Raw genomic sequence first — 11916 nt, 5'->3', positions numbered from 1 at the left:
TAAGCCATGGAAATGAAATCCAAGTCGACAGACTTGTTTTCCTCGCATCTTTGATAGCCCTTAAATCTTCAGATATTAATATCATTTTGGGTATGGACTGGATGTCAGCTCATCAAGCCAAAATTGATTGCTTCTCTAGGACTGTTCAACTCACCCATCCTTCGGGGAAGATAGTCAATGTTTTGACCCGAATAGCCAAGCGACAACTATATTCTCTTAACGCCAGCCCTCTGCCAGACCTTGAGGATGTTCCGGTAGTCCGTGACTTCCCGGATGTCTTTCCAGAGGAATTGCCAGGTGTTCCACCTGACAGGGATGTTGAGTTCGTAATAGACCTCATTCCAGGAACCGTTCCGATTGCTAGAAGACCCTATAAGATGGCACCACTAGAACTAGCCGAGCTTAAGAAACAACTCGATGAATCCTTGAAAAAGGGTTTCATCCGCCCTAGTTCATCTCCGTGGGCTTGCCCCGTCCTATTTGTCAAGAAGAAGGATGGTACGGACCGGATGGTTGTAGATTACCGACCTGTCAATTTGGTCACAATCAAAAACAAATATCCACTTCCCAGGATCAACGATCTGTATGATCAGCTCGCTGGATCCTCAGTCTTCTCCAAGATGGATTTGAGGTTGGGCTACCATCAAATCAAAATCAGAAACGGGGACATTCCTAAAACGGCCTTTGTTACTCGTTATGGCCAATATGAGTACACCGTCATGTCCTTCGGTTTAACCAACGCTCCAGCCACCTTTTCTCGGTTAATGAACTCAATCTTCATGGAGTATTTGGATAAATTCGTCGTAGTTTATCTCGATGATATACTCATCTACTCCAAGAACGAGGAAGAACATGCCGAACATCTAAGGCTAGTGTTGAAGAAACTTCGAGAGCATCGCCTTTATGCCAAATTTTCTAAATGTGAATTCTGGTTGTCAGAAGTGACCTATCTGGGTCATGTAATATCTGGTAAAGGTATTGCTGTTAACCCTGAGCGAGTTCAAGCCGTCCTTGATTGGACTCCACCTGAATCGGTCAAGCAAGTTCGGAGTTTTCTGGGCTTAGCGAGCTATTGTCGTCGCTTTGTCGAGAACTTCTCCAAGGTTGCTAAACCTCTAACCGAACTCCTCAAGAAAGATAAGGAGTTCGAATGGACTCCACAATGTGAGCACAGCTTTCAGGAACTGAAAAGACGCCTGACCTCTGCTCCCGTACTGGTACCGCCAGACTTCTCCAAAGACTTTGTTATCTACTGCGACGCCTCGCGACAAGGACTAGGTTGCATTCTTATGCAAGATCGACACGTAATTGCTTACGCTTCACGGCAATTGCACCCACATGAGGAGAATTATCCTACTCATGATCTAGAACTTGCAGCCGTAGTCTATGCACTTAAGACCTGGCGACATTACCTCCTCGGTAATCGTTGCGAGATATTCACTGATCACCAAAGCCTGAAGTACATCTTCACCCAACCGGATCTGAATCTCAGGCAAAGACGTTGGGTTGAGTTGATCACAGACTTCGTGATAGAGGCAAAGGTGTCCCGTCTTTCGATGAGATGGTGGATTTCGCTTTGGTGGAAGTCGACTTTGACGATCCGACTACGAACGTGCGAGGACGTCGCGCCTTAGCAATCGCTAAACCAACTCCGAGAGGTTATTGACCACGCCGGAGCACGATCAACCTGACCACGAAGGTCTGTTTCCTGCGAGCAAACGAAGAACAAGCAAGAAACTAAGATTGCAATCTGGATATTGCGAATATAAGATGAAAGCTTTATTGATCAAGGTGGGGTTCTGTGACGCCTTTGTCTGGTCGTTGAACACAAACGAAGTACGCGAAGTTGCAGCTATGGCGAACTTTTAATCTAAACAAAACCCAAAGTCTAAACGATGCCCTAAGGGCTGTATATATGGAGGAAGAGGGGGGAATTTCGTGGCCCTTGGTGGAGGGGTCCGAAATCAACCCTATCTCTTGTTTCCCCCACACATACGGACTCTAAAAATAGCCTATACTTATGTATTTCGAAATTACATGGGCCTGGCCCAATAATAAGGTGACGCAGCACCTAAAATAGCCTCGGGACGAAATTTATGAAGTGGCATCTTGTATATTTCGTCCAAGGCTTCATGCACCCATTATGGTGGCTTCAAAGTCCTGAAATCATCACTTGTAACTCCGTTATTGTTCCCCTTGCGCATGCCATCATCTCCATGCTTGTTCTTGCTCCAATGTTCATCCTTCTCCAAGCTAGGCCCTTCATTTGTAAGCAAAACAAATGTATCCAATTTAGGCAGCATCATATTCTCATGAACATTAGAATCATTACCAAGAAACGAAAGTACCTGGTAATTTAGTTGGCGTGCACGAGCTCTAGTAATTGGTCCAGTATGTATAGCAGCAGGGGCTGTGGGTGTAACAATTGTATTGATGTCCTCATCAATAATGGGTGCATGAAGCCTTGGACGAAATATACAAGATGCCACTTCATAAATTTCGTCCCGAGGCTATTTTAGGTGCTGCGTCACCTTATTATTGGGCCAGGCCCATGTAATTTCGAAATACATAAGTATAGGCTATTTTTAGAGTCCGTATGTGTGGGGAAACAAGAGATAGGGTTGATTTCGGACTCCTCCACCAAGGGCCACGAAATTCCCCCCCTCTTCCTCCATATATACAGCCCTTAGGGCATCGTTTAGACTTTGGGTTTTGTTTAGATTAAAAGTTCGCCATAGCTGCAACTTCGCGTACTTCGTTTGTGTTCAACGACCAGACAAAGGCGTCACAGAACCCCACCTTGATCAATAAAGCTTTCATCTTATATTCGCAATATCCAGATTGCAATCTTAGTTTCTTGCTTGTTCTTCGTTTGCTCGCAGGAAACAGACCTTCGTGGTCAGGTTGATCGTGCTCCGGCGTGGTCAATAACCTCTCGGAGTTGGTTTAGCGATTGCTAAGGCGCGACGTCCTCGCACGTTCGTAGTCGGATCGTCAAAGTCGATTTCCACCAAAGCGAAATCCACCATCTCATCGAAAGACGGGACACCTTTGCCTCTATCATAACGTGGTGTCACTCAGTGATTTTATCAAATTGCATCCACCCACGTTCCACCACTCCGTCGAGCCTCTCGACGCTGATGACTGGCTTCGCAGTATCTCTCACAAACTGCGTTCCGCGCTGGTAGCGGAGGCTGACAAGGTCACCTTTGCTGCATATCATCTTGAAGGTCCCGCCAGTCTATGGTGGGAGAATTATGGAGCTATGCGCCCAGCGGGCCATGTCACTACTTGGGCTGAGTTCAGCGAGGCTTTCCGTGAACATCACATTCCGGAGGGTCTCATGGACCGTAAACGTGAAGAATTTTGCAGTTTCACCCAAGGCCGACTTTCTGTGGATGCCTATAGCAGGGAGTTTGGTAATCTCGCCCGATATGCAACTGAGGAAGTGTCTACTGACGCCAAGAAGCAAGCAAGGTTCCGTAAGGGACTTAGTCCTGAGCTTCGCCGCGACCTCCGTCTGCATGAGTGCACATCTTTTTCGAAACTTGTCAACAAAGCCATCAGTGCTGAAACTGGTCAGACTGACTATGACGCAACACGCAAGCATGGACGTGACATGGGTTCCTCATCCGGTGCTGGTCCTCAGAAGCGCCGCGTGTGGGTACCCAACACCGCCCTGCCACCCAGGTTCACACCGAGGCCATCTTTCCAGGCGCCTCGCCCTGTTCAACAGTCTGCACCGGCCAAGCCCTATGGGGGTCCATCTAACAATGCTCCTCCACGTACCAGTTCCGTGACTTGTTTCAAGTGTGGGGAATCTGGTCACTATATGCGTGAATGCCCCCAGACCAACCCCAATCAATCTGCTAAAGCTGTTGGCCGTGGCAAGCCGACAGGGAAAGTATTCCACGCTAAACCGGTCACCGCTTCACGTGGCCATGTCAACTGTATCTCTGTCGAAGAAGCTCAAGAGGACCCCAACGTCGTTCTCGGTACGCTTCTTGTTAATTGCCACCCAGCATCTGTTCTTTTCGATACAGGAGCCTCTCATTCTTTTATATCTGAAAATTATGCTCGTTTGCATAACGTTGCATTCTGTGACTTGCCATCCTCTATGGTAATTCAAACTCCGGGATCCAAATGGCAAACTTCTAGAGTAAGCCATGGAAATGAAATCCAAGTCGATAGACTTGTTTTTCTCGCATCTTTGATAGCCCTTAAATCTTCAGATATTAATATCATTTTGGGTATGGACTGGATGTCAGCTCATCAAGCCAAAATTGATTGCTTCTCTAGGACTGTTCAACTCACCCATCCTTCGGGAAAGATAGTCAATGTCTTGACCCGAATAGCCAAGCGACAATTATATTCTCTTAACGCCAGCCCCTTGCCAGACCTTGAGGACGTGCCGGTAGTCTGTGACTTCCCGGATGTCTTTCCAGAGGAATTGCCAGGTGTTCCACCTGACAGGGATGTTGAGTTCGTAATAGACCTCATCCCCGGAACCGTTCCGATTGCTAGAAGACCTTATAAGATGGCACCCCTAGAACTAGCCGAGCTTAAGAAGCAACTCGATGAATCCTTGAAAAAGGGTTTCATCCGCCCTAGTTCATCTCCGTGGGCTTGCCCCGTCCTATTCGTCAAGAAGAAGGATGGTACAGACCGAATGGTTGTAGATTACCGACCTGTCAATTTGGTCACAATCAAGAACAAATACCCGCTTCCCAGGATCAACGACCTGTATGATCAGCTCGATGGATCCTCAGTCTTCTCCAAGATGGATTTGAGGTTGGGCTACCATCAAATCAAAATCAGAAACGGGGACATTCCTAAAACGGCCTTTGTTACTCGTTATGGCCAATACGAGTACACCGTCATGTCCTTCGGTTTAACCAACGCTCCAGCCACCTTTTCTCGGTTAATGAACTCAATCTTCATGGAGTATTTGGATAAATTCGTCGTAGTTTATCTCGATGATATACTCATCTACTCCAAGAACAAGGAAGAACATGCCGAACATCTAAGGCTAGTGTTGAAGAAACTTCGAGAGCATCGCCTTTATGCCAAATTTTCAAAATGTGAATTCTGGTTGTCAGAAGTGACCTATCTGGGTCATGTAATATCTGGTAAAGGTATTGCTGTTAACCCTGAGCGAGTTCAAGCCGTCCTTGATTGGACTCCACCCGAATCGGTCAAGCAAGTTCGGAGTTTTCTGGGCTTAGCGAGCTATTGCTGTCGCTTTGTCGAGAACTTCTCCAAAGTTGCTAAACCTCTAACCGAACTCCTCAAGAAAGATAAGAAGTTCGAATGGACTCCACAATGTGAGCACAGCTTTCAGGAACTGAAAAGACGCCTGACCTCTGCTCCTGTGCTGGTACCGCCAGACTTCTCCAAGGACTTTGTTATCTACTGCGACGCCTCGCGACAAGGACTAGGTTGCATTCTCATGCAAGATCGACACGTAATTGCCTACGCCTCACGGCAATTGCACCCACATGAGGAGAATTATCCTACTCATGATCTAGAGCTTGCAGCCGTAGTCTATGCACTTAAGACCTGGCGACATTACCTCCTCGGTAATCGTTGCGAGATATTCACTGATCACCAAAGTCTGAAGTACATCTTCACCCAACCGGATCTGAATCTCAGGCAAAGACGTTGGGTTGAATTGATCACTGACTTCGACTTAGGAATAACCTACACCCCAGGGAAAGCCAACGTCATGGCTGATGCGTTAAGTCGTAAATCTTATTGTAACAATCTGATGTTACAACAAAGTCAACCGCTTCTCCATGAGGAATTTCGGAAGCTTAACCTTCACATTGTACCTCAAGGTTTTCTTTCCACCTTGGTAGCAAAACCTACTCTTACGGATCAAATCATCGCTGCCCAAAAGCGAGATAAGGGAATATCTAAAATCAAAGAGAACATTGCTAGCGGAGGTGCTAGTTGTTTCTCCACAAATGATCATGGTGTTGTGTACTTTGAGAACCGTCTAGTGGTTCCCAAGAACCAGCATCTACGGCAGTTGATCCTTAAGGAGGCTCATGAGTCTCCTCTCACTATTCATCCCGGTAGTACTAAGATGTATCAGGACCTACGCCAGAGGTTCTGGTGGACTAGGATGAAGAGAGAAATTGCTCAGTATATTGCAAATTGCGACATCTGTCGTCGTGTAAAAGCAGAGCATCAACGGCCTGCTGGCACCCTTCAACCCTTAGCTATTCCTGAATGGAAATGGGATAAAATTGGTAAGGATTTCATTACCGGTTTTCCCAGGACCAAAAGGGGGAATAATGCTATTTTCGTCGTGGTCGATCGTCTTTCCAAAGTAGCTCATTTCTTACCTGTTCGTGAGAGTATAACCGCTAGTCAGCTGGCAGATTTGTACATCTCCCGAATAGTGTCCCTCCATGGTGTTCCTTTGGAAATTAACTCGGATCGAGGAAGTCTTTTCACCTCTCGATTTTGGGAAAGTTTCCAAAATGCTATGGGAACTCGTCTTTCTTTTAGCACCGCTTTCCACCCTCAGTCGAGTGGTCAAGTGGAACGCGTCAACCAAATTCTAGAAGACATGCTTCGAGCCTCTGTTATCTCGTTCGGAATGGACTGGGAGAAGTGCCTGCCATTTGCCGAATTCGCTTACAACAACAGCTATCAATCTAGCTTGGGTAAGGCCCCTTTTGAAGTTCTCTATGGACGACGATGTCGAACACCCCTTAACTGGTCAGAGACCGGGGAAAGACAATTCTTTGGCCCGGATATGATTCAGGAAGCAGAAGAACAAGTTCGTATCGTTCGTGAAAAGTTGAAAACAGCCCAATCCCGTCAAAAGAGTCAATATGGCCGAAAACATAAGGCTATGACTTTCGAGGTTGACGAGAAGGCTTATCTTCGGGTCACCCCTCTGAAGGGAACCCATCGTTTCGGTATCAAAGGCAAATTGGCTCCTCGTTACATTGGACCTTTTCGCATTCTTGCCAAACGAGGGGAAGTTGCCTACCAGTTGGAACTACCTCCGCACCTCTCCAGAGTTCACGATGTCTTCCACGTTTCTCAACTCAGGCGTTGCTTCTCGGATCCTATCCGTGAAGTGGACCACGAAACGCTTGATCTCCAAGATAATCTTACATATCGAGAGTACCCCATTCGTATCCTCGATCAAGCCGAACGTACCACGCGACGTCATAACATCAAGTTTCTCAAAGTTCAATGGTCGCACCATTCCGAGGATGAAGCAACTTGGGAAAGGGAAGATCGTCTTCGACTCGAGTATCCCGCCTTCTTCTCGGAGGAACCCAAATCTCGGGACGAGATTCTTTTGAGTGGGGGTGAGTTGTCACACCCTAGCTAGTCATGCATTAGAGTGTTGCATCATGTTTACTCTTTCAGCAGAAACTTGAAATGGGGATGACAGAACCCCAGTCCCCTCTGAAACCAACTAGGGTTTACTAAAATAATTTTCAATGAACCTGAAATGCCCTTCTAAAATGCCCATCATTTTTGTCTTGGTTCAGAACCTCTGCAAAAGTGGTGCACATTTTCCTAGGCCATCCTAGGGTTTTTGAATTAAATCATAACTATTTGAATTTGGGCATTTAAAATTATATAAAATATTTAAATGCTCAAATATCTCCAAACTAAAATGTTTCATGTTGGAAATAATCCAACTATGGACCAGGAGTAGTTTGGTGATTTTTGGAGTTGTCTAGGTATTTTATTTAATTCAACAAAGTTGCAGATATATTAAATAAAAACAGAAATAGAAAAAAAAGGGAAAACCCTACCTGGCGCCACCGCAGGCCCACTAGCCAGCCCACCTGCCGGCCCAGCCCAGCACCGCTCCAGCGAGCTGCTTGCCGGCCAGGCAGGCAGGCAGGTGCCCGACGGCGACCGCGGCGTGCGCCACGCACCTGCTCGCCGCCTCGCCGCTCCCCTCGCCAGGTGACGACGTGGATCGGTCTCTCTCTCTCTCCCCCGAACCCCCCAGACACCCCCTCTCCTCTCCAGCTCCTCCCCCTCGCACGCCCCAGCCATGGCCGACGCCACCATCGCCGCACCACCGTCGTAGCCGTGCTCCCCGTCGTCTCCACGCCGTCTCACCGTGTCCAGGAGCTTCGCCGCTATCCACTTCATCGAGCAGCCGAGCCCCGAGCGCTCGCAACGCCCGAGACCACCGCACCGACCTCGCCCGAGCTCACCGTCGCCGGAGATCCCCTTCAACGCCGTCGTCGCTCCGGTCCATCTCCGGCCGCACCAAGGACTCCGTCGCACTCACTGTGAGCTTAGCCATCTTCCCCTCCCTTCCGTTCTTGCTCCCGAGCCGTGTAGCAACCTCCCGGAGCTCAACCGCACCCACCACCGTGGACCTCGTCACCGACGTGCTCCCGGTCATCCTCCGGCCACAAGATGGTGTCCATCTTGCTCACCGCGCTCCACAGCACCTAGCTAGCCACTCCACGAGCCTCACCGAACCCTCTAGCACCAAGTTCACCTCCGACCGAACCTCGGTGGCCGCCAAAGTCGTCGCCGGCGTCGACTCCGGCCACCCCGACCCCAACGGACTCCGCCAAGAGCTGCGGGTTGTCCTCAGCTCCACTCCGGTGGCCTCCGCGGTCCATTTGGAGGCCGAAATGGCCAAAACCACTCCCGCCGCCGCGTCGGGCTCGCCGGCGACTAAACGCCGGCAGCCGACACTGACTTTGACCACGGGTGGGCCCTGGTTGACTCCCCTGAGTCAATGACAGGTGGGGCCCAGCCCTGCTAATTAAACAGGATTAGTTTTAATTAAGTTTTAATTAAATTAATCACCCTGACATGCGGGACCCACTGTCAGGTTTGACCTGGACCAGTTCCGTTGACCTGCTGACGTCACACTAACGTCAGGCTGACGCAGTAATTGAATTTCTGGATTTAAATTAAATCAGGAAATTCCAGAATATTATTTAAACTTCAAAAATTCATAACTTTTATTCTGTAACTCCAAATTGGACAAATTATATATGAAAAATGATCAGAAAAATCCAATCTATCCATCTGTACTATTTTCATGCATGATCAAACAAGTTAAATTGATGTTTTAATCAGAACAAGGAAAAGCACTTTAAAAGGCCATATTTGAATTTGGAATTTGAATCTTTGATTCAAATTTGTTCAAACCCTTCTGGTTTTAGTTGCATTAGCCCAACACACTCATATTGCCATGTTTCATGCATGCATCATATTGTTGCATATTGTTTGGTGATGTTTGTGTATCGATGTCCTTTGCGACAGGATCTGTCCCCGAGGAGTACCGTGATTACCCTAACGAAGAACCGTATCCGTGCAATGAACCATCAGGCAAGCAACCAACCATTTGATCATATCGATACAATCCCATGTTCTCGCTCCTGCTCTCTTTTACTGCATTAAGACAACGTGATTCAAACTGCTGTGTGCTACGGTAGTTGAACCCATTTCCTCTGCATGACCTGTCATTGCCACAGTAACTAGATGAAACCCACTAGCATGTGTAGGAGTTGATTGAGCCATATGTATGTGTTGTTCCTACCTTGCTATGCCTGCTATGCTTAGAGTCGTGTCAGGTCTGGTTCATCTGGGTGATGGGCTAGAGTGAAATGATTATGTCGGTAATGAGAGTGGTGTGGTGAACACGATTTGGTAAAGGTATCGATGAGAGGCCATGTAGGAGTACATGGTGGGTTGTTTCATTGAAGCCGACCTTAAGCACTGAGATCTGTATGTGTGATTTAAGAATCAGCTACTACCATGCATTGGGCCCGAAACCAATGGACCCTCTCGACTTCTTATTCACCCTAGTTCTCCGTCCAGGAGTTGCAAGTAGTTTCTGGTGTTTGTAGCCTACTGGAGGCCGTGGACAGCGCTGACCGTAGGGGTGGGCTGTGATGCGGTAGGTACGTGGCACGGTGTACCGAATACACGTTAGGTATCTCGGGAACCCTGTTCACATCGTTCGGGGCCGTATGGGAAACCTCGGCCGGACTCCCTGCGGATGGAACCTGAATAGGCGATAAACCTGGACCGGAGGCTTAGGTGATTAGGTAGGTCGTGGCCGACACCCACGTTGGGCTTCCGCTTGAAGGTTGCCGAGTACATGTCGTGTAAACGACGATAAGTGGTGAGAGCGTGTATGAAGGAGTACACCCCTGCAGGGTTAACATGATCTATTCGAATAGCCGCGTCCGCGGTAAAGGACTACTTGGTTGCCTATACAGTTCATAGACAAGTAAATGGAAACTACTAAAAGCCTCAAGATAAGTGTGAGTGCCGAGGATGGCTCTTCCGTAGGAAGACGGAGGTGGATCCTCGGTAGTGTATTGAAGTGGTGAGTAGTGGACTCGTGTGCGCAAAACAATTTCAAGTTGGAGTATCGTAGGATAGCCTAGCCAAGAGTCAAAGCTGGCTTGCTGCAATAACTCCACCAACCCTTCTTGATACTATGCATGTATGTAGGATCTGATGTAAGTCTTGCTGAGTACCTTTGTACTCATGTTGCTATAATCTACATTTTTACAGAAGACGCTGCAACCCCTTCTGATGGGTTCTATGTAGACGTTGACATCAACGAGTAGGCTAAAGACCCAGGTGGTGACCCTGAGCTTGTGAAGGACCACGTAGTATAGCTAGGCTTCCCAAGCCTCTTTTGTTTTACTAGTTGTCTGTACTCAGACAAGTTACTTCCGCTGCTGGTTTGTATGACTGTATGACTTGTATGTGGGGTCGTGAGACCCGTACCTGTGTGTATGATATGTATGGCTCCCTGAGCCTTAAATAAAGTACTTGTGTCATAGAGTCATGTTGTGATGCTTCGTTGTATTTGCACATATCGAGCATATTGTGTGTATGATTGAAATGCTTGGTATGTGTGGGATCTGACTATCTAGTTGTTTATCTTTAGTAGCCTCTCTTACCGGGAAATGTCTCCTAGTGTTACCGCTGAGCCATGGTAGCTTGCTACTGCTCTGGAACACTTAGGCTGGCCGGCATGTGTCCTTCTTCGTTCCTGTGTCTGTCCCTTCGGGGAAATGTCATGCTTTGAGTACCGGAGTCCTGTTAGCCCGCTACAGCCCGGTTTACCGGAGTCCTGCTAGCCCAGTGCTACAGCCCGGACCCACTTGCTGATGACCGACACGTTCGAAGCTGGGTCATGGATGCCTGTCCCTGTAAGTCTGTGCCACTTTGGGTTTACGACTAGTCATGTCAGCCCGGGCTCTTTATCATATGGATGCTAGCGACACTATCATATACGTGAGCCAAAAGGCGCAAACGGTCCCGGGAAAAGGTAAGACGACACCCGTGGGGATACCGTGCGTGAGGCCGCAAAGTGATATGAAGTGTTACCAGCTAGATCGATGTGACATCGAGTCGGGGTCCTGACAGCGTTGGCATCAGAGCCGGACTGCCTGTAGGTTCTTCAAGCCAAACTGGTCAATGTTGAGTCTAGAAATTCTTTAGTTATATGTAGGGGAATTGTTTGTGGGATGGAACGTAAGGCTCTTTTTACTCCTCTATCTTATGACATTCTGATCTGAGTCAGTCCATTCTTCCACCGGGGGTTAAGGAATTAGGATCTGCTCTCTCTATCAGGATCACGAGTTACTAATCAGTAGTACCTTATAAGTTTGATGGATACAAGCCTAGTTCAGTTCTACTACCACATTATGTTGCCAACATGGTTTCAGAACTTGATATGATGATGTTGAGTGTGTACGAAATCCTTTGTCAAATGTCTCAAAATCCTTTTTGAGCATTTACAGCTGTTATGCTGCCGAAATTTTGCTAGAAATTCTAATGCCTTTGCATTATAACTGTGCTTTCAGATGGCCACTCGCGACCTCAATCAAGTGGTTCGCCTGACTCGATGCCTAGATGTACCCGGCCATACTGCTAAGT

Source organism: Triticum aestivum, chromosome 6B (genome assembly GCF_018294505.1).
Source record: "Triticum aestivum cultivar Chinese Spring chromosome 6B, IWGSC CS RefSeq v2.1, whole genome shotgun sequence".
In the NCBI taxonomy this organism is placed as follows: Eukaryota; Viridiplantae; Streptophyta; class Magnoliopsida; order Poales; family Poaceae; genus Triticum; species Triticum aestivum.
The sequence above is the reverse complement of the archived record's forward strand: the minus strand, read 5'-3'. Positions refer to the sequence as shown.